This window comes from Equus caballus, chromosome 19, assembly GCF_041296265.1.
Source record: "Equus caballus isolate H_3958 breed thoroughbred chromosome 19, TB-T2T, whole genome shotgun sequence".
Lineage (NCBI taxonomy): Eukaryota > Metazoa > Chordata > Mammalia > Perissodactyla > Equidae > Equus > Equus caballus.
This window is the reverse complement of record NC_091702.1, coordinates 53,383,983-53,406,798: the sequence shown is the minus strand read 5'-3', so window position 1 is coordinate 53,406,798 and position 22,816 is coordinate 53,383,983. Positions and strand designations below refer to the sequence as shown.

General features: G+C 37.3%; 1 protein-coding gene and 1 long non-coding RNA gene across 43 annotated transcripts in view; one reads left to right on the top strand and one right to left on the bottom strand.

Moving 5' to 3' along the window:
• Positions 1-22,816, bottom strand: part of ZBTB20 (zinc finger and BTB domain containing 20) — a 746,634-nt gene that overhangs the window by 514,743 nt on the left and 209,075 nt on the right. For all 40 annotated transcript variants that reach the window (XM_070243773.1, XM_070243799.1, XM_070243783.1 and 37 more), the window contains one exon: positions 14,145-14,190. The gene's annotated coding sequence lies outside the window, so the exon portion shown is untranslated. The remainder of the gene's footprint in view (positions 1-14,144; positions 14,191-22,816) is intronic.
• The window catches only part of LOC138919254 (uncharacterized), a 131,698-nt gene continuing 122,416 nt past the window's right edge, over positions 13,535-22,816 (top strand). For all 3 annotated transcript variants that reach the window (XR_011429270.1, XR_011429268.1, XR_011429269.1), the window contains exons 1-2: positions 13,535-13,656; positions 14,695-14,823. This is a non-coding gene — a long non-coding RNA (uncharacterized lncRNA). The remainder of the gene's footprint in view (positions 13,657-14,694; positions 14,824-22,816) is intronic.

Here is a 22,816-nt window from a genome sequence, read left to right as displayed (position 1 = left end):
TTGGGCTGTGACATTTCTGAGAAAGAACATTCTTTCCTCCATTTCTGGTTTCCATTATTGTTATGGAACAGAACCATAGGGATTTCCTTGGTACGATTCAATAGTATAATTGATAGCAATGTTGTGTTATCAATTACACCATAGTTTGGTTTATAAATTATAACGTACGTAAAGCTCATCAAAAATGATATTGAGAGATTTTTAGTTTCTGTAGTGCAAGAAAACTTTTAAACCCTCTCATCTAAAAACTTAACTATTTCTGAAAATGTTATCTGGCTCTGTTTTTCAAATGCCCATAGTAGACTCTGCCTCCATGGGCATTTTTTCATATAGTGTCAGCCTGGGTACTGCTGATACTGCCATCCATTATAGAATCAAGCAATGGGAAAATAATAATGCCGTGAGTGGAATGTTGATTAGACACATTAAACTCAGGAAAATTCAATCAAATCTCATCAATTTCAATAATTTACCACCACACGTCCTTGTCTAGTTATGGATAAACAACTTAATTTGAATGAAGCATTTGGAGAATTTTTGCTTCAGAATGAAAGTAGAGGTGAGAAAAACCTATTTCCTATGTTCAACTCAAACGCAAATATTACAAATTCCTAAGGAGTTCTATGTTAAATCTTGGCCTACTATGAGACCAATACTTAAAAAACTTTAAATCTAAGGATATTCACTTTGACCTTCCATTTCCATTTACAGCCATGATATACAGGAAAAGAGGAAAAGGGGTGATATTACTCCTAGAAAAGATGATTTGCCAAAGAAAGAAATGATGGTTCAAGAATCTCTGTGGGGGCTGGCCCAGTGGTGCAGCGGTTAGGTGCCCATATTCTGCTTTGGCAGCCTGGGGTTCACCAGTTCAGATCCTGGGTGCAGACATGGCACTACTTGGAAAGCCATGCTGTGATAGGCGTCCCACATATAAAGTAGAGGAAGATGGGCATGGATGTTAGCTCAGGGCCAGTCTTCCTCTGCAAAAAGAGGAGGATTCACAGATGTTAGCTCAGGGCTAATCTTCCTCAAAAAAAAAAAAAAAAAAAAAGAGTCCCTGTGGTTCCTCTACTAATCCCTGGCACCAGAGTGGGCAATGAAATTGATAAGGACAGCTAAGAGTAACAACGAATCAAGTCTCTCTCTTTGCAGCCAAACTGACCTTGGCTTTCACAAATAACAAGTTTGTAAAATTTTAGAGAGATATAGTTAAGCATCTTTAATCTGTTCCTGAATGCTTATTTTTGCTGTGTTTACTATCAGGATAAAGAGGAGGGTTGACTTGTTGCCCCTGAAGCAGATCTCCCAATTGGACATTGTTAATAGCTGACAGACAGGACATGCATCTCCTTGCCCTGCGAGCCTAATCCACAAACACCTTTGGGACACAGCCCTGAAACCTGTAAGAATATATGGATAGAAATTCTTGTACTCCAGATCTTCCCTTGACTGGCTCCTTCATATTATTCAGCTCTTAGTTCAAGCATTGTTTCCTCAGAAAGGCCACCCATGGTCACTCCCCCACCCACATTCTCTATCCTATTTTTTCTGTTGTACTTCCTGAATAGCACCTACAACTTTCTAAATGGATCTTATTTACGTATTTGCTAATTTGTTTATTGTCTCCTCCCATACACACACACTACCACCCCACGGTCATGTTAGCTCCATGAGGTACAGGATCTTGGTCTTCTTGTCCAGAGCTCCATCTCCACTGCCTAGATCCAGGTCTGACTTTCACCCATGGTGGAAGAGTGATCCATGCAGAGAGAAATCTGCAATTTAGCAAAAGGACACTTTCTTCTCTTTGTTTTTTATAGCAATAGGAACAAGACAAACTAGAATAGGTTAATTCAACTAATGTACTTTGGGTGCAAATCATAGTTTTGTAAATCAAAATCACATTTTCAATTTAACTACATCACTATTTCAGAGATTATTTAATTTTCATTTTCTTTTTCATTTCTATTTAATCTTTATCTGTTTTTGTCAGGGAAGTCTAACACTTACTTCTAAATTTTCCTGTCCCATGAGCATACAATTATGTGACATCCAGAACAGAAGTGCAGCAGAAGAGCTGCAACGTGAAGGAATTGTCATAATTCAGATAATCATTCTACTAAATACCTACTTTTAAAATGCAAGTTGTTGGTTTATTGAGTATCCTTAAAACACATTTGTAATATCCTACAATCATGAGGTGCAAAGGACCAACAAATGTTCCAATTTGATTCCAATTCTTTTAGGAATGGCTCTACTCTACTCTCTGTTCCCACTGTCCACCCTCACCCTAATAATGGTCTACTCCTTACTTACAGGAAAAAGAAAACATTTCAACAGCTTGGGAATCAACTTGGGAGAGGTAGAAAGGATGCAGGTGTTTCAACTGTGGAGAGCTGAGTTTAAATTCTATCTCAACCACTTATTGGCTACATAGAGTTAGAAATTAACCTCTCTGAGCTGAATCTAGCTTTTCCAATTTGGTCCTGAATACTCATGACTTCCAGTTATCACTTACTGGATGTATATTTTTATATATAGCCAGATTCATAATTCTCTAACAAAGACCTTGATTATGCTAAATGTGAGGATTAGATTATCTCATGGTTTCAACAAGCAATCACTCAGCACAATGCTTTTGTCATTCTATGACACTAAATTTCAGGTGCATACTTGGCTTACAGTACCTGGAGATTGAGATGAAAAAGTTTCCTGTGACTCATGACCTAGGTCATCAGTAAAGTTACTTGAAAGTATTAAGGGCTATAAAAGTATATTTCGTATCTCAACACATGGATTCACAGAAAAGCTAGATGATACCAAAGTTAGTTTTTAATTTTGCACTGCATCTGTGGAGTAACTATAACCTTGTTGATTACCGAGTCTAGGCCTCAAATTCGACATCTATAAAGAAGAGAAATTTCAGTAGTTTAAAAGATTATGAAAGGGGACGACTCATACTTCAGTTGAATCCATAAAATATACCAAGGTGCTAAGACAACAAGTATTCTATAAATGCTGAACAGATAAACTTTATCAACTACAGAGGGGAGAAAGGATTAATGTATAAGTAAATAAGCTTTCCATAGATATTTACTCCAGAAAAATAAAGTTATTCTCTACAGTAAGTTGACTAGTGTCCTCCCAAATTTCATGGCCACCTGAGACCATCAGAATGTGACATTATTGGGAAATGGGGTCTTTGCAGATGTAACCAGTTAAGGATCTTGAGATGAAATCATTTTGGATTTAAGGTGAGCCCTAAATCCAATGACTGGTATCCTTATAAGAGAGGAGGGAACAGAGACACACACAAAGAGGAAGGCCATGTAAAGATGGAGGCCGAGGTTGAATTTATGCTGCCAAAGGCCAAGGAACACCTGGGGCCACCAGAAGCTGGGAAAGGCAAAAACACATTCTCACCTAGAGCCTTCAGGGAGATTTTGGCCCTGCTGCACCTTGATTTTGGACTTCCGGCCTCCGGAACTGTGAGAGAACAAACGTCTGTTGTGTTGAGCTGACCAGTTTGTTACAGCAGCCCTAGGAAACGAAAACACTCTCTCTCTATCTCCAGGTCTAAAAATGTGGAAGAGCAGTTTCATAAGCGTAAATGGCGACCTCAAAGTCCCCAGTTAATAGGACAAATAGAGATCAGTGAGAAAACTTTCTGGGAGGTTGTAGTGATGGTTGCTGGCTGTAGTAGGTCAACCTTAAAAGGAATATACTGCCCTCTACTTGGAGTTGTTCCCTTTCAAATCCCATAATCAGATGCCCTCCAGAAGGGATAGAACCTCTTCCAAGCCCCTATGTTCCAGAAAGCCCGAAACTGGCCTTAAACAGGTGTTGGTCACTTTTTTTTAAAGAAAATTATGATATTTATCCTTTTAAAAATCCCAAGAACCACATTGACATGAATAATTAATAAATATTTTATGACAAGACATGATCAATAGCAAAGATATTCTTGAAATCACTTAATTGAACATAATTTACATCAGTCATCAAATGAAAAAACATTTATGTTGTTGAAGAACTGGATTCAGAAAGTAAATATACCTATTTTGATCAACAGAAATTTAAACATGATATCAAATGACAAATTTACAGGGGAAAAATCAATTTTCTTTTGGCCCGGGGTATATCCTATCTTGACACCGGTAAAGGCTAACAAGTATACATCGCTCTGCTTGAGGCATCAGAGCAGCACGATTAAAGATTATGTTTGAGTGTCTCCTAATATCTGAAATTAACCATTTCTTACAGTAATACTGAACTCAGCTCTCCTATTTGCTACACAAAGTTAAGACATTATAAAAGCAACATTTTTAGTTAATTTTCAGCTCGCTTTCTGTACATTTTGTGTATCTATACTTATTAAATCTCAAAATTCAGAAGACCCTAACTTATTTACATTTTTATCTTAAAAAGTGATGACCTACAGTACACTCCTGTTTGGAAGAAGGATAACTACAATAGACTGTGTTAAATATTGTATTACATGGCTTCAGAGTAGAATTACAATGATGACAGTAAACGAGAAGAAGCAGGAGGAGGAGGAGGAGGAGGAGAAGAAGATAGAGAAGAAGACAAGAAGCAGGAGGAGGAGGAGAAGGAGAAAGGACTAATTTTAAGGTGCTTTGGCTTATCATCAACTGCAATTTACAGATGAGCACACTGATCCTAAAAGCATGTGAGGGGGTGCCCAGTATCTCATAGCCAATAAGTTATAGTGCAGAAACTAAAATCCACATCTTCTATTTCTAAACCCCATACTCTTTCCACCGTAATGTATTGCCTCTTTGTTCCCTGAAACGAGGAGTATGTAGTAAAATTCTTAAATACTATGGTTAAAATAGAAATCCCCCAAACTGGTGTTGAAAGTGCCACAGTAGTTACAAAAATAAAAATCAGCTTTTTAAAATAGTTGTTATATAAATTTATAAATCCTGTATGAATCTCCCTCATTCCTTAATATAGAATCTTAGCAGTGAGAAATTGCTCCCAAAACTCTGAGGTGAATTGCATGCTATGAAGGAAAAGAATGGGAACCTATAGAAACATATGGGAGACTTAATTCAGATAGGGGGAGTCAGTGAAGTTCTCTCTGAGGAGATATTTTATAATAAATAATAACATAATACTTCACAGAATTTACAGTGTAGCAGAGAAGAAAAACATTGAACTAATAATTACATAATCCCTTATCTATTTACGTCTGAGGTCTAGTCTATAACCTTGACTATACCACACAATTTCAAACGTAACTCATTTGATGATATTACTCCTCAGCCTGAAAATGATCTCCTTTCTCCTTTCTAGTTATTAGGTCCTATGCTTCATGTTATTTCCAGGCCCCGCTCAAGTCCTCTTTCTTATTTGCAGCTCTCTGAGCTCTCTACCTCCACTAAATATCTTTAGCACTTAATGACTTTTTAAGCAACGGTAAATGGGTCTCATCTTATATCCAGCTTCCCTCAACTGGTAGTGGTCATCTAAAGTGTTGTCGTCGGGAAGATTCTTAGATCAAGTCCTCATTTAGCAGCAGAGAGAATCTTGATGGATGAGTGATGTCCTTCATGGGCAGTGAAGAGGAGTGGAGGGACGTTGGGTCTAGAGAATTCACTTAACAACAAGAGTGCTGACATTTTTGTTTTTATAGCATTCCTTTGACACCAAATCCAGGTCTAGAGCATGCATTTAAACCCGAGAGTGCTTTATTTTGTTATTTTTTAAAAAACTTATGTCTCTTCAAGTGTACCATAAGATTCCTCTAGTCAAGGACCATGTATACTTCTTTATGTCTGTAGTATCTAGTTATGCCTTGCAAAAGAGGCATCTGCTGATAACTAAGTGACTTTTCTAGAATTCACTCATTACTGTTATTCATAAATTCAATTTATCTCTTGACTTCACTCAAAAGATGATCAATAGTAAAACCATTTTAAAGGAATTTTGTAACATAAACCATAAATTTTAAGTAAATATAGTCTTTTTCATGCCCAGGTTCAAATTATACATTAGGAAATTGATAATATTTAAGGATTAAATATATGCTTGCCAAATAATATAACGGGATAAAGAGAAGACAAAGTAGATAGGCATTTTTAAATGGATTTAAATCTTTTTAAAAAACTCTAAATCTTTATCTTTTAAAATATCTTTTACAGACTTAGTATGTGCTAGGATTTTTATACCTTTTTTAGTAGACTGCATCTTCTTGCACGAAGTAAGTGTTGAAGAACTCCATGTGGATTAGTTTAGAGTTACATAAAGAAATAGTTCCATTTCACATTCCCCCCTGCTAAGCAAATGTATCTATCATATTCCATAACAGCTCACAGTTTGTTATACATTAACTGCTCATTCTCTGTGCCAATAAGACTGTGCTGGAACAGCAAATGAATTTGGTGCATTCATTTAAATGATTCTGCAAACCACAGGCTACCCAGTTGTCTAATGATAAGAGAGCCCCAAAGCCACCTGATCACCATTATACTCCCTTATTTTTTTGGACCAGCATGGTCAGTACTGTCAGGATCTCAATACTGAGAAGACAGAGAAGGAAAAGTATACCTCAGACATAATCATGCAAAGGGGTTTTATTAATTCAGGCACCAGTGATGATGTGGCTAGATTGGAAGGAGAATGGAATATAGGATCTGAAGTGCTTTATCTGCTCCAAGACCAATGCTGGTTTTGGCACTTCTTTCACTCTAGTGAGTTGCAAAAAAACAAGCAGGTGCTAGCAATCTGAGAGACCACATGCCAGCTACAGCTGCTTCAAACGGATTCAATTACATCTGCATGAATAGTCCCAGGACATCAAACCAGTTGAAGAGATCCATGGGTTGCAAGGAGACCCAGTCCATCCTGAGACAACCACCTGCAAATCTCCAGGTTTGGAGATAAGTGATCATTCTATCCCCAGGCATGGAAAAAAAGACGGTGGAAAAATGTAATTTTAATTCACTGTAAAATTAAAAATTGGTTAGAGAGAGCACAAAAGGTCCTTTGAATTTTCATGTTTAAAATCTGACAGTAGCTGAGGTCTTAAGGATACCTTAAAACAGCCTAATTTTGTGAGAACATTTCCCAAATCATTGGGTACAGCACATTTACAGAACAGGCTCTTGGGATCCGGACTTCACTCCAAACCTTGTTTGTACAAAAAGGGGCCAAGCAGCTGGGAAATTCTGGAGTGGAGTGTGTCCTCATTAGTTCCCATCTGCCACCAGAACTCAGCTCATGGCAAGTTTGGCTAAGTCCTGGTGTACTCAGGTCCAAATGTGGGTCAGTTTTAATTACACTATACAGAATTCAGTGTGCAGTTTTTAAATCCTTATTATACAGCACAGAGGAATGGGCAGCTCTCCAGCTAATCAATTTTTTAAAAGTACGTATATAAAAATTTAAAACCAGGCTAGATAGACAGTGGGTGGAAAAAAAATCTTATAAATGAGTACAAGGGTTACTTAAGAGAATTATTAGTGAAATTGGGTCATGAACAAGTTCTGCTTTAAAACTTCAAATTGAGAAACCAACCATTCGGTTGGTAAGATAGGAAACTTAAAGAAGGTACACAAAGCCCCTTGCTCTTTGCCGTGAATGATAACAATAAGGCTGCGGCCAGTTTACAGTCAACACCCACAGGAACACTGGCTTTCACACATGCAGAGGTATTCCCTATTGTGTCATTCTTCACACCAGTCCTTGTCAATGTTTATCACTCATGGCAGGGATTTTAAAAAAGGGAAAAAATCACAAACTACCTGTTAAAAGTAAAAAACAAAGATGAGGGAGAGGAAAGAGAGAAAGAAAAGATCAGAGTGCACACGTGCTGAGCAGCAGACCCTGGGCATGACTTGGCTCTCAATGCCATCCGCACGAACTGAGGCCAGCATCAACCCATGCAGTCTATGTTCACAACCCATCCTGACCAAGAGCTTTATCAGGTGAAGGAGAGCCAAAACACTAACCCTTGAAAGACAACTGTCAGCAAAAAATTCAGGAGTGAAGATGTAGGTAGTTAATGGTGGGCATTTACGATAGCATAATGCGTCATTTTTGATGGATAAAATGTCCTTTGGCACAAGCTCTAATGACAAAAAAACAAAACAAACTTTTAAACAATACCTTAAGTGCTCAAAGTATTTTGGGGCTTTTGACTGAGTTGTTATGCAGTTTATCCATTAAAAAGGCAGCATGGAGGGGCTGGCCTGGTGGCCAAGTGGTTAAGTTCGCGTGCTCTGTTGCAGGCAGCCCAGTGTTTCGTTGGTTCGAATCCTGGGCGCAGACATGGCACTGCTCATCAAACATGCTGAGGCAGCGTCCCACATGCCACAACTAGAAGGACCCACAACAAAGAATATACAACTATGTACCAGGGGGCTTTGGGGAGAAAAAGGGAAAAAAAAAGGCAGCATGGGATTCTGGGTTCAAATACTAGCATTTAACATTTACTAGCTGTGTGATTTTGGAGAAATTGCTTATTCTCTCTGAGTTTAAGTTTTCTCATCTGTAAAATGGGGAAAATAACATCTGCCTGATAGATTGTTATAAAAATTATCAATAATATATAAAATACATAGAATATAAAAGTCACTCAGTAAATGTTAACTATTATTCACCCAACCATTATGAGTTGAATTGTTTACCCCCCAAAAAAGATGTTGAGTTCTAATCCCAGGTACCTCAAAATGCGACCTTATTTGGAGATAGGCTCTGTACAGAGGTAATCAAGTAAAAATGAGATAGAGAGGGCCCTAATCTAGTATGACTTGTGTCCTGATAGGAAAAGGAAATTTGAACATGGAGACAGATACGCATAGAGAGAAGACAATGGGAAGAGACACAGGGAGGAGGTGGCCATCCACAATCTACGAGTCAAGGAGAAAGGCCTAGGACAGATCTTTCTCTCACAGCCCTCGGAAGGCACCAACACTGTCAAAATATTGATTTCAGGGGCCGGCCCGGTGGCGCAGCAGGTAAGTTTGCACATTCTGTTTCTCAGCAGCCCGGGGTTCGCCAGTTCAGATCCTGGGTGCGGAGACGGCACCGCTTGGCAAAAGCCATGCTGTGGCAGGTGTCCCATGTATAAAGTAGAGGAAGATGGGCATGGATGTTAGCTCAGGGCCAGTCTTCCTCAGCAAAAGGAGGAGGATTGGCAGTAGTTAGCTCAGGGATAATCTTCCTCAAAAACAAAACAAAACAAAACATTGATTTCAGACTTCTGGACTGTGAGGAAACAAATTTCTATTGTTCAAGCCACCCAGTTTGTGATACTTTGTTACAGCAGCCCTAGCAAACTAATACCCAACTAAATAAAGATTTCATTAGTTACCAATGTTTACCTTGACTCGTCATGGTCAAAACTGTATACTTGACATTAGGCAAGTCAACTTTATCAACTCTGCTGAATAATGGTCTATCCCATGTATTCTCTAGTGCTTTTTCCCTTACTTTTTTCTGATTCTGTTCAGGAAGACACTGCTGCAATATAAACAGCCTGGCAGGAAAAAAAAAAAAAAAACTGGTTTACTGTAATTAAGATCATCTAGATTTTATTAAAGATAATTAAGGAGAAAATCATACACACAAATTCACAAATCCATTTTTCTACTGTTGAGGGAGTTTGCATAGGAGGGTATCAGGGACATTTTACCACACTAATTTCCTTCTCAAGAAATAAAGACAGCCTTATACAGCCATTTACTCATTGCCAACTATGCTCACTAAACCTGAGGCTGTGTAGATTGTGACAACTTTGCCAACAGAACCACCTTTGGTTCACTAGGATGCATGTAACAGTACATGGTCTAATTGGTGAGTATGGGTTCTTTATTGTTTGCAAGAGATTGGTTTTAAGGGTATCTGACTTTCAAAAGAGGGGTGACAGTTGTCCGGGAGTTGTATCAACAGCCCTTCCATTGCAAGGCACATTTCCATAATCAACAGACATTGAAGTGGATGTGATTATCCTCCTCTTCAGTTTTCTTTAAATAGCCCCAGCCTTCTACAGACATGTAGCATGCATAGTTAGAAATGGTGAGTCTAACTACACTGAACTGAGATACTCAATGGCTATCATCAAACATGTAACTTTGCCAAAATTAATTTTCTTAATGGGTGAATCCCACACTTCCTCTAAATTCCTATACTGCCCATCATAACAACTTTTATATTTTAATAGGAGGAGAGAGGAAAAAATAATATGTAGGGGATACTAGTGTATGTTATGTACTAAATAAAGTATTTTGTATATCTAATCTACTTTAATTCTCGCATCCCTCCATAAAAAGGTAGATAATTGTTACCATCATATTTTAGATAAGAAAACCTGAGGTTTAGTTAGGTTAGGCAACCTTGATCAGGTCACACAGCTACCAAATTGTGGAACTGGGATTTCAGTGAAAGTCATTTGGACTCCAAAGCTCTTAAATTCAAACTCAGGCAACAGATTCAGAATCTAGATACCCTAAAAGCATCATTGGCTTCCAAGATGCTGATTTATTTAAGGTATTTACAGACTCTTTTAAAGCATCGGAAGTCACGTATGTAGACAGTAGATATCTTGCTAAACCTGACTCAGTTTATCCTCCTTAGGAAGAAACCAGTTATTCACAAACACAAACCAAAAGGCTTCAATCAATTTAGATTAAGTTAATTCCATTATAAGAATAACTGAAGGTCTTTTAGATGCAGTACAATGATAGCTTGTCTTATAGTTAGTATTTCAGCACCTTGACATAGTCCATTTACTTCCTGGAGATAAGCAATTAACCCTCCAATCACCAGTAGAAAAAAATATTTTAACTCTAATATTTTTCCAACATGAGGTATCTTACACTCAAGCAAGAATCAAGAATTCTGCGTTCAAATCCCGCCTCTCTCACCTACTAGACCGTATAACCCTGACAAGCACGTGAACTTTTCTGAGCTTATTTCCTCACTATGGACAAAATAAAGATGTTAGGTGACCACTAAGTTCCCTTCAAGTTCTAACACGGTACGATTTTTAGAATCTCTTCTAAACTCCTAGAAGTAGCGGTAACTTTGGATAGAACATCTGATATAATCTATGTGACAATGCCCAGACCAGGATCCCTCCAGACCAGGATCCCTGTTCTCAGGCAATCAGATGGGCTTTCTTCAGCAACTAACTTGTATGATGGTGGTGATGGAAATAATAGTAGCGTAGCTAAGATTCATTGAGCACTTGCTAAGTGCCAATCACTGCACTAAGAATTTTACATGTATTGTGTTATATCTAACTCAACACAACAATGTATGAGGTAGATATTATTATTTTTACAATTTTCCAAAAGAGTAACAAAGGAACAGAAAGATTAGGTGGCTTGACTAGGTCCATACTAACAATAAGTGATGAGCCAAAAAGAGCTCTGTTGACATATCTTTGTCTCCTACTGGCCTTTATGCTCTTTGAGGGCAAGGACTTTGTTTTATTTACTTAGCTGAGGACTGGGTCTGGCAAATAGTAGGCGTCTATCTACTGTGTGGAATAAAAGGAAGGAAGGAAATGAGGAAGGGAGGGAAGGAAGGAAGGAAGGGGATAAAGAAAGAAAGACTTTATATCTAGACATGCTATGTTCTCAATAAATGTTGATTTTCTTCCTTCATTTCTCTAATCCTGAAATCATAGGGTAACCTGCAATTATGTCCAGGAATCCTAGTGCTTGGTGATCTCTCCCTCCTGGGAATTCCATACTACAGTCCCTGGTACAAGTCACTGAAGGAGCTGCTATACTCTGGTTTAGCATTCTAGCTAATACATGTTCTTGGCTCATCTCTTAATTCCTAATTAAGACTAACAGAGGAATACAGTTTACCACAGTAAGGTTCTGGAAAAAAATAATGTCCTTGATTTTGGCCTCTCATCCACTGATGTAAATTAAGATGAAAGAAAAATTGTTCCCAGAGGAAAGGCACTTCCAAGACCAGGGGTATACATGAATATCATCAACCAGTGGCACTAAAATTTGAGAAGCCTAAAGAAGATGTTTTGATGCAATAGATATTGGCTCATTATGCAAGCTCTGCCATTTTATGTGACTGCCTCATACCACACAAAATGGAACTTTAGAGGGGCCTATCTAAAGCAAGTCTTAACTACCTTATTTTGACTCTGCCTCTGTTTGACTTTATCTCTACTTATTTACAGTTATAATTTAGTGAATAATAGAAATCATAATTATAAACATGTATACAGTAAACACAGGGCCCATTACTTCTGTTTAACAAAAACAGCTACAGATTTTTAATATGATCTGATCTTATCTGACTTGAAGAGGGTCAACATACATTTTATGTTTGTGTTTTCAGTAGGATAGAGATATGGGGAGAGAGAGGGTGAGAGACAGAGAGAAACAGAGAGAAAGAGAGGGAGAGAGATTGCTCAAACTGATTTTTTGGGAAACCTACGGCATTGATCACAGAACACAGAAGATTTGTTTATTCCCATGATGCAAAGTATTTCCAAGGCGACAAGTAATTTAGTCATTGAATGCCTCAGCATTGTGTGTACAATAGGGATAGATATCAAGACTTTTCTCACAGTCAGCAAAAATGAATATAAAGCATATTGCAAATAGTGTTATGTCAACTCTTAATTATAATGAGGATCAATTCTTACATAGTCATTTCTCATTATAAGGAAATAACTTCTCAGTAGTTTCATCTCTCTGTCTAATCAGCAGTATGAGAACTAAAGGAAGTCCATCAAGACCCATCCCAAATATATAACAAGTAACTAGTATTTAGGACTTTTCAGTTTGCATTTATAGAACTGTATCTAACTAGTGTAAGACACAGTCTATAACAGCTTGTCTACAGTAGAAATATAGATATTTGTCAGAAAATACATAGAGCTATTAACTAAAAGAAACATCACTATCAGCAACACTTAGGAAAAAATAACAGGTAACTAGGATTTGATGAAAGTAAAGGATATTACTCCAGCCTTGAAAGCCACATCTGTACTTTAGCCCCTTTTTTAGGGTTACTATTTAATTTTCACTATTTCTCTCTCACTTCCACCCAACAGCAACAGAGACACACGCACAAATCAAGAAATCATCTTACAATATACCCTTAAATTTTCTGAATATGCCCCATGTGTCCACTAATAGCCAAATGCTTTCAAATCTGTTCAGCTAAACGGATCAATAACTACATCCAGCCTCACATAGTGGGATTGCCAACATGGTGAAATTGAGCCAAACACAAAATGTCTCTACCAGGACAAAAATAATTATCAACCCAGTTATCTAGAGAGATCTACTTTCCCCAGGTATCCCTTAGAGAAGTTAACATACACATTATCCAGGGCAGTCAACAGCTACTAAAAAAATATTTGAAACGCAGAACGAAGGATTTGGAGAAAATATTTGGGAGCTAAAAGCAGTGAATTTTATAAAAAGCCAACGTAATAGCTCAAGGTCTACATCAAGTAAGAATCTTTCAAACTCAGAGTACACAAAATACGTAACAACCCAAGCAAACTGCTAACAAGCTTCTCTGTGCTCTCACTCAGAGGACACAGCTGCAAGCAACAATTGAGCAGGTGCAACCAAGCTTTTGAGAATTCCAGCCTGTTGCCCAGGAACCACAACACGGCACAGTTGAGATTCTAAACAGGTGCAAACATTTTTTTCTGTTTCTTGTTTCTAGTGCTTGACGCAGTGCCGCAGACAGTACATCTGCAGCCGCCCCTTACCTAAAGCAACCACCACACAAAATAAACTCAAAAGCAGCAAAAAAAGTTTGAAAATAAAAGAGTCACGTCCAAAACAGGGGTTTTGCAATAGTCTCTGACCCCATATCAGCAGTCGCTTTAATGGTACAGTTTCAGAAAACACTCTCTCATCTCTTCATCAGATGAATGCTTTGTAATTAAAATTATTCTGCTTCATCAAATCTTAGAATGTTTATTTGATTCTTACAATAGAGTGAAATGCAAGGTATGTATAAAATGTACTATCCTTTGAAGCTGTCAATATTTGTAAGGACTCAAAAATTAACATTTTCACATTAGCAAATCTGTAAGCAAATTTAATACACAAAATTGTAATAATTTGTTAGTTAATACAGAGACTTACGTAACTATAGGTAATTCATATACATACCTGTGCAGCTATGGGGCGCAGACAGACTTGCAATTTATCAGGGACTCTGAAATGCAAAACAAATATATTATGTACGTAAAAATGAATTTTCTAAGTGGAGCTAGTATTTATGCTGAGACAATTTATGCAGAGAAGTAGAAAAGACTACAGTCCTTAAAGAGGTGAGTTATTTTATGTCTGTATTTTCCCCATAGGATATTTCATATCACCCTAAATTCATATGTGTGAATATATACACACATAGAGTCTCTTGGCAGTGTTATCAAAAACAAGGACCAGCAAGGGACTAAGACTAACCATGGCCTCTGAAATGAAAATGCTTTCACTAGCAGACGAGGCAAATATTTAAATTTTTTTTTTTTTGTATTCTTCCAAGACTATTGCCTTCCTGATACAAATATGACTGCTACTCTCTAAAATGAAACCACTCAGTACATCGGCACTCAGTTTGGATAGAATATTGGGGAGGCAGAAAGGTGCTTTTGTAGAGCAGTCCACAAAAAATGCACAAATAAATAAAAGTAAACTCTGAATGTTCATTAACTTCAAGTTACAACAGCAAATGGAAATGAGATTGATCCCTACAAGAGGAGAACTAAAGCCACACCAGACATAATGACTCAACCCAGCACACTTTGACAACACTGCCAATGAAGCAGCTACCAACACAGAAGACAAGGTAAGTCCAGCTTAAACAAAGCAGGCAGAGTTTACAATTAGACCCGAAAAATATTTGCAGGTAGATGGAAACTGCACTGCCACATGCAGTCTCCGAACTACTCTGACCCTTAAAAATGTTTCATAATTCTTCCTGAAAGAAAATTGAAGTGTTTAATTTATATACTTCTGCGCAGAGTTGATGAAGGTAAGATTAAAGTCAGTAGGCCTAGTTGATAATACTTGCTCAAAAATGTGTAGAGGAAATAATCAACTTTGATGATGACTCAGTGAGACACCATCTTCATACACTCCTGATGGGAGCGCGAATTGCTAAAAATTTTCTGGAAAACTATTGGGTAACATGTATCAAAAACTCAAAGTTCAAAATCTACTCAGTAATTTTAGTTCCAGGAATCCATCTTACATCACGGAAAACCAAACAAGATTTATGTCAAAAAGATAATTTTTATGACAGCAAAACACTTAAAGCAACCTAAATGTCCAACAGTAGAAAAATAATTAAATAATGTATAGCACATCCACACAGAGGAATATTTTTCATCAAGCCACAAGGTACCTTGTGTTACTGTAATATTATATAAATGTATACAGTGCCAATTGCATGGACATAATGAAATTGTGTGGATGAGAAAAAGAGAAACAAAGAACACACACAAACATTGAGTGATCATATCTGAATAATAAGATTATCTATGATTTTTTTTACTTTCACATATAGTTAATCTCTGCAATAAACATTACTTTTACAGTAGGAAAAAACATTAGTTGGCAGGGGAGGGGTAGAAGAAAAAAGTTATGAGTGCCATATGGAAATCATAAATCTAACCTTCCTAATTGAAATAAATTAATTCAGTCACACATCAAATCCACTAAGTGGACCTACAGTGAGAAACGCGTCCTCACTGTTTCCTCATAGGGGTACCGCCAGGGTCTCTTTCATCTCACTGCTACAGAATCTACACGAGGAATTCAATAACACATTTTTAATCATCTTAGTAAAACTTCTTTAATTATGCAGAGTGAAATGATGGCAAGAACAATTTAGGACTGCAAATCTGTTCAACCTATTACAGACTAATTTATTCACTAAGTCAACAATATTTAGTGAGCATCTATTACATGCGAAGCATTGTGTTTGGCATTATGACATGCTAAAAGATAAAGGAGAACACACCTTACCCTCACAGAGCTAACTATTTAAAAATGCTAACAAATATGTACATACACCTACCTATTAATTTTGCTCTAAAACTGCTCTTAAAAAACAGTCTTAAAACAACAAAACCACCCCCCCAATAGGTACACACAGCTCATAAAAAGATGTAAACACAATACAGTTTAAGGCATTTGTGATAGATCTAGTCCACTTTAAAGAAAGAAAACATATATCAGGTTTATTCTTTTATTTTATTGAGCAAAAATTGATATTTAGGCAACCCTCAGTTAAAGTCATGAGCACATGAGTGTGCCTCACTTATAAAATGGCCTAATAAATGACTTTAAGGATTAAATTCTTTTCCTTATGTGATCTACTTTTTGCTAATAGAGAGTTATATAATAGGAGATCAGGTATGAAGGAATATTGATCCAATCTCAGATTCCAGATGGGTAAGATTGTCTCAGATTATCAAAGGCCACATAAAACATATGCACAATTATTAACAGGCTATAGTTATTTATTGGCACCCGAAGTAAATAAGTGAGTTACCTGCCAACCCTGCCAAAGACACTGTTACAACACCACCACCAGGCAAAGGAAAGGAGATAGGAGTGGAGAGGCGAACTCTGAGGGGGTGCCTAACATCCCAAGGCGCTGGTGGGGGTGGGGGTGAGGGAAATCATTTTTGTTGTGCAGATAAAATGATTCAATATAGAGTTTCTCTTGATAGCAGTTCAGTTTCCTTGTGGCCTGTAACCATAATCAGCATTTGCCCTCTGAAGCTAGTGACACACGATGGTTCTGAGGTTTGGTCAATGGGGTCAGCCTGTGTGAAGTGGTGCCAAGCACTAAGAGAAGCTATTCATGTGATCAGTGATCCGTAGGTCTGGGGCTCACAGAGTTCTGGACAACAGCAGAGTTATATAAGGTAGGATGATGGTTAAGTGATTAGCTTTTGCTGCGGGGAAAACCTGGAATCAAATGCCAGCTCCCTCTCTTCAATTGTGTGCTCTTAAGCAAGTCCCATTTTCCCTGTCTGTAAAATGATGATCATGTTACCTACCCTATAGGACTGTTTATGCGAATGACATGTTATAGGCATGTAAAGGAACTAGCACAGAGCCTGCTATAAAGTAAGCATTGCTAAGTGGAAGCCATCAGTACTGTCCTAGTTGTATGGGAACAGGAGAAGATATCTAGTCCGTTTAAGCTAAGGGGCTAAGCTAAGCAGAGAGTAAGCAGATAGAAAGATGGCTTGTTCAAGATATCCACTCGATATTCCACAGCTCATCCAAGAGCCAGTCATGTGCTGGACATTCACAGAGCATCTCTAAATCAGGAAACACAATGACAATATTAACAGCCACAATAAGCAACCTTAACCAGCCTTTTAAAGCACCATTCCTATGACTGGAGAGGAAGGCAGTAGGATCTAAGTAATATGAGCAGCAATACAGCCCATTGCTCTGAGTGTAAAATGAAGGATCCTTTTCCATACTTAACCGAAACAATCAGGAAATGGAAAATGAATACCATTATTCAACTGCAAGCAGGCTGAGGTGTTGTAGGCTCCTTAAACATCACACGTGGGCAGTATCAACTTTTTAAGGATTCTAAAGAGACCTTGCAGATGACCTGAGCTCACATATAATGCAAAGTTTGCAAATATAAGTAAAAACTATTACAGTCAGTTTTTCCCTCGGGGCTTGAAATACATAAACGAATGCACACTGATGTTGTTCTAGTCCTTATTTCTGTTTTGATCTGGAGGACAGCACAGATCCAGAATTGTTAAACGGTGTCTTCAGAATCCCACACAGATTACATAATGCCTAGAATTGTTTGGGTCACATGAAGGTGAAGATACTCTCAGCACCATCCCAAATGGAGCTATAATGTAGAGAACTTGTGTGAAGCTGTTTTTACTTCTAGGTTGGCACAGCTGCGTTCCTTGGTGGTAACTGAATAGGTCCAAATCTAAGTTGTGAAGTGGAGGAAAGTTCCCTCCATACTGGTTGGGCCTGGCTAGAGATGGAAGAGGGAAGTACTTACTTGTGCCTCTTGAGCCACTAATAAATCTAATAGCTAATCCACTTAGGACACTGAAAAGGGCCTTGGCTAGGTCTGCAGGGCCAGCGGCTCCATAGAGGAGCTTTGGATTTAAATTTAGAGTAAAAATTATTTCCCCCATGACTGTGTAAGCATCCTTAGGAAAATCCTAAATGCTTTACATTTCAAATTTGATTTTGAGAAAAGACAGTATGTAATCTAAAATATTTTTATTTTATTTAATATGTATTTACTTCTTCTAGACCCACTACTGATTTGGGTGCTCTATCATTGTTAGATTGTTATTATAAAATGTAGATTTTAACCATCAATAAAGCCAATTTAATTCTTTTTAAATTGAAGTGCCTAATGTCTTTGGTTTATCTGAACAGAAAGCTCATGAAGAATAAGGGGAATTGTAATTTTAAAAGCAGACTCGAAAAACTTGCCAATTATACTTCTTTTTGTAAATTATGGAGTTAGATTTAGCCCCTCATGCTTAAAAAAAATCTATCTTCCTATCAGAAAGAGGAAGCCTGAGAAGCAATAGTTATCTATTTATCATCTCTGTCAACTGGAAAGAAATAAAGGGCCATAAGGAAGGAAAGGGAATCATGTGACAAACACCCCTTAACCCAAGGGCACAGTTGGTCTGTCTAGACCTTAGGTCAGACTAGCTATAATAAAACCGCAAAAGGCATGAAAAACTAAGCTTATTTGTTAAAGTGCTATATTTGAATTTTCTGTTATTAATAGCTACCACTTAAAATGAGATAATTTAATATCAAATTTTATGTGTAAACATGATGAATTTGAACTCTTTCAAGTAGAAACCTGATCTACAACACACTAAATGTTAATAATTCTATTTATCCTGTAATCCAAACTTCACAGTGTATTAAGGAGAAATTATTTTTTTTAAATCAATGTTTTTTTTAAAACAACTTCTCACATGAAAGTTTAAGATCTAGTCAAGAAAATGAACAAAACTAGAATTTAGATAAACATTAAGAATTCTATTTTCAAAATACTTTCAACTTAAAGTTATGACCATGGAACGGAATTATTATTCTTGGGGAATGTGAAATTTCCACTGACCTGCTTGTACATGTCCCTGAGGTCTTAGTTTAGATATTACCTCCTCCAGAATCTGGTGTTCTGTGCTTAATCTTGTTATAAATTAGAAAGCCTGGCTGGTCTGGCCCCAGGGCGGGCAGGAGTGAGTGACCCAAATCCCACTTGTTAACAGACACCTGGTACTGTAGAGGTTGAGACACAGAATTCTCTCAAGGAGTTGACATTTCCTAAGCAACTGTGGGTTTTTCCTCTCTCTCTGAGAGGCCACCTCTGACTACACTGTTCCTGAGACAGGTCCCTCCATTATCTTATTCTTTTGTGGCATTTATGACAGTCTGAATTATTCATTTGATCCTTGGTTTGTGTGTTTATTCTCTCTCTCCCACCCTAGGTCGTACATTCCATAGAGGCCACATGATTTTGTTCAGCATTCTATATCCAAGGTCTAGTTTAGTGCCGGACACACAGTACACACTCAATAAGTATTGGTCAGAGGTATGAATATGAGGTTTGGAGCAGCAGCTTTCAATCAAAAGAGACTGCAAAATTAGTAGGTAACAGCTACCCCTGCCATTGTTTTCTCTACATTCCAATTCTCTCTACCACATGGAAACCTCAATGCTACAGGTACTCTCTCATTGTAAATTCCATTCAATCAATGGCAAGTCAGGAAAACTTCAAAAGCAATTCTAAGTAGGCTAGAAGTAGGATATCTAGGAGAAGCAATGGAATTATAATGAGAACAGCAACCACTTCCAATTAGAAGTTTGGAGTTTGTATTCCAGCTTACTAAGGGTGTATCCTAGGGAAATTTACATCATCTCCTTAATATTCAGTTTCACCTTATTTAAGATGGGGGGATTTTTTCTAACATACAGAGTTTTTAATGGCAATTGAATGAGACGGTATATATGAAAGCAGCAGCGAGTGTAATTCATGGCATTTAGGAGAAGGGGATCGCTACAAATTAGTTGCTTTGCATTGGCCAGCCAGCGTCTGCAACAAGACAGAGGTATGATTTGACAAAAAGCCCAGGAGCAGACATTTTTGATAGAGAAATATGGAAGAAATAAGGGCTCAAAGGCAGAAAAAAAATAAGTAGGTGTTAGGGACAAGAAGTAAAAAAGCATAAGACAGAGTAGTAGGAGTATAACAGCAGTTAGAAATGGAAAGAGATTTTAACATGATAGAAAAATTGCCAAGAAATCTATTAGCTTTTCCCTTAGGTGACACAGCCTTCCCCACACATAAATAAAATAATTGCTACTATTATAGTTAGGAGAAAAATAAACTGAAATGTACCTTAAACACATATTAGAGATTTAACATTCTTCACATGATTTCACATGCTGGAAACTCAGCCTGTGTAAATATAGCCATGAACTTTATTATTTACTATGATAAAGTAACAGCATATCCTCCTCTATGTACTACCTGCAGAGTTATAAAGGCAAATGTGTACTTGCTCTTAAGGCACAGTTACAAGGCAGCAGAATGTAGCGTTAGGCTCGCTCTTTGTATTTTGTGCTTATCAGACAGGGGGCTACCAGCACTGGAAGAGAAACTGGGTATCATGAAAAGTTGATTAAAATTTTTTTCACATTTACTTGCTTTCATTTTCTCACTACTTTAGTCAAACTTATGTCAGCTCCCTCATTAAGAGTGTTTTGTCTAAATCATTCTCTTTCTAGTCTGTGTGCGTGTATGTACATTTGAGAGTGTGTGTGTGTGTGTGTGTGTGTGCGTATTCTTTGGTCTGTCCTTAAAGAAAGAGGATAGGAGGTCTTAGATGTACTGCATACCAAAAGTAATCACCATACTTCTGCCTCAGAGAATGCCCACATGAGACCACTAAGCTCATCAAAAGAGTTCATCTGAATTCATAGCCTTTGTCCACCTGTAGTGATAAACTGCTTTTTTAATGGTCTGTGTTCTCTATAAGACCGGCATCTTCATAAGGGCTGGAATCTTGTCTGTTTTTCTTTCTTTTGTATTATCACTGCCTAGTTCAGAGACAGGCACACAATACAAAGCCATTAAATATTTCATTCATTTATTAAACAAATGTTTATTGAGTACTTACTATGTGCCAGAACTTGTTCTAATTGGAGAAGATATAGGAATGAACAAAATAGAGGAAAATTTCTGATCTCATGGAGATTACATTTCTGTATGGGCAATTGACGATAAGCAGGAAAAATAAGTTAAATATTCAGACTGATAGGAATTAAAGTAAAGCAAGGAAGGGAGAAATAAATGCTGGGATGGGGAGTCGGGGTTGAAATTTTAGATAGGGTGACCAGTGATGAAATCATTGAAAGACCATATTCAGGTAATGACCTGAAACAAATGAAGAAATGAGTTAGGAAAACATCCTTGGAGAAAAGGCATTAAAGCCAAAGGAATGGGAAGTACAAAGGCCCCTTGGGAGGCTTTTTATGCTCTTCTGTTTCCTATAAAATGTCCGGGTAGATTCACACAGAAATGTTCCTAATAGAGGTGCTACATTTAAAAGAGAAAACACACAAACACATATACAAACAGAACTTTTTAAACGTTTGATCTCACAAGAAAGAAATTAAAATTCTAAGAAGATAGAAACAAAAAGAGATATCAAAGACAGGACATTTGGTGGTATTGCGATGCTACCACCACGTGCCAGGGGGATTATCCAACTCACTAATAATCAGGGAAACTGAGGGACACAAAGCAGATTTACGATAACTACAATCACAGAGAATGGCAATCATGTAATATACCTAGGGTAACTAGAAGAAATAAATCCATTCTAGCAGGACACCTTCAACAACGAAGCCCATGTGAGAGTCTCCAATAAAGAAGAGCTCACATATCAAAAATATCAAACACATGAGGAAACGTTTTTCCATAAAGGAGTTAGCAGACACAAAAGTGCTTTAAGTCAAATATGAGTGTTAAGTTTGAAAATGCACAGAAAAAAATCTTAAGAACTGAAGTAACAGAATATTAATCTCAGACTTTAGTGGGACAAGCTGTTTAAAATGATAAGAAATTTAAAAGGAGAGAGGTAAAAATAAGGTGAAAAAACATGAAAAAGGTAGATTTGATAAAAAAACAAAGAGACTTATAGAAATAAAATTTTCACTAAAATTAATGTCTGAACTAAGGCCACATCACGTTAGATGCAGCTAAAGGAAGAATTATTGAACTGAAAGATAATTCCAAAGAATTTACCTAGACTAAAAAGAGAAAAATGGAAAATATGAAAAAGAGATTAAGAAAAATGAAAGAATAAAAAGATCTAACACACCTCTAACAGGCATTTGAAAATGGGAAAATAAAGACAAAAAGGCAATATCTGAAGGAATAATGGATCTTTTCCAGGATTGATGAAAGATGTAAAACATCAGATGCATAAAGCACAAGACCCAAGAATGATAAATAAAAAATAAATCCCAATATAGAGACAATATAATGAAATCTAGAATGCTGTATCACTCATGGTCCAATCAAGAAAATATAAACCACTCAGAGGATTTAAAATGAGGCAATATAAAGTATGTAGAAGAGGTTGATAAGTGAACCAAGGAATAGTGATACAACCCAAAGACTAGCAACAGTAAGGGACAGAGGGGTGAAATGGGGAGTTCTGGTGGACCAGTCCATCAGGAGCTGCGTCCACTGCAGAGATGTAGCTGTGTTTGGATATGTCACTCGAAGCTAACAA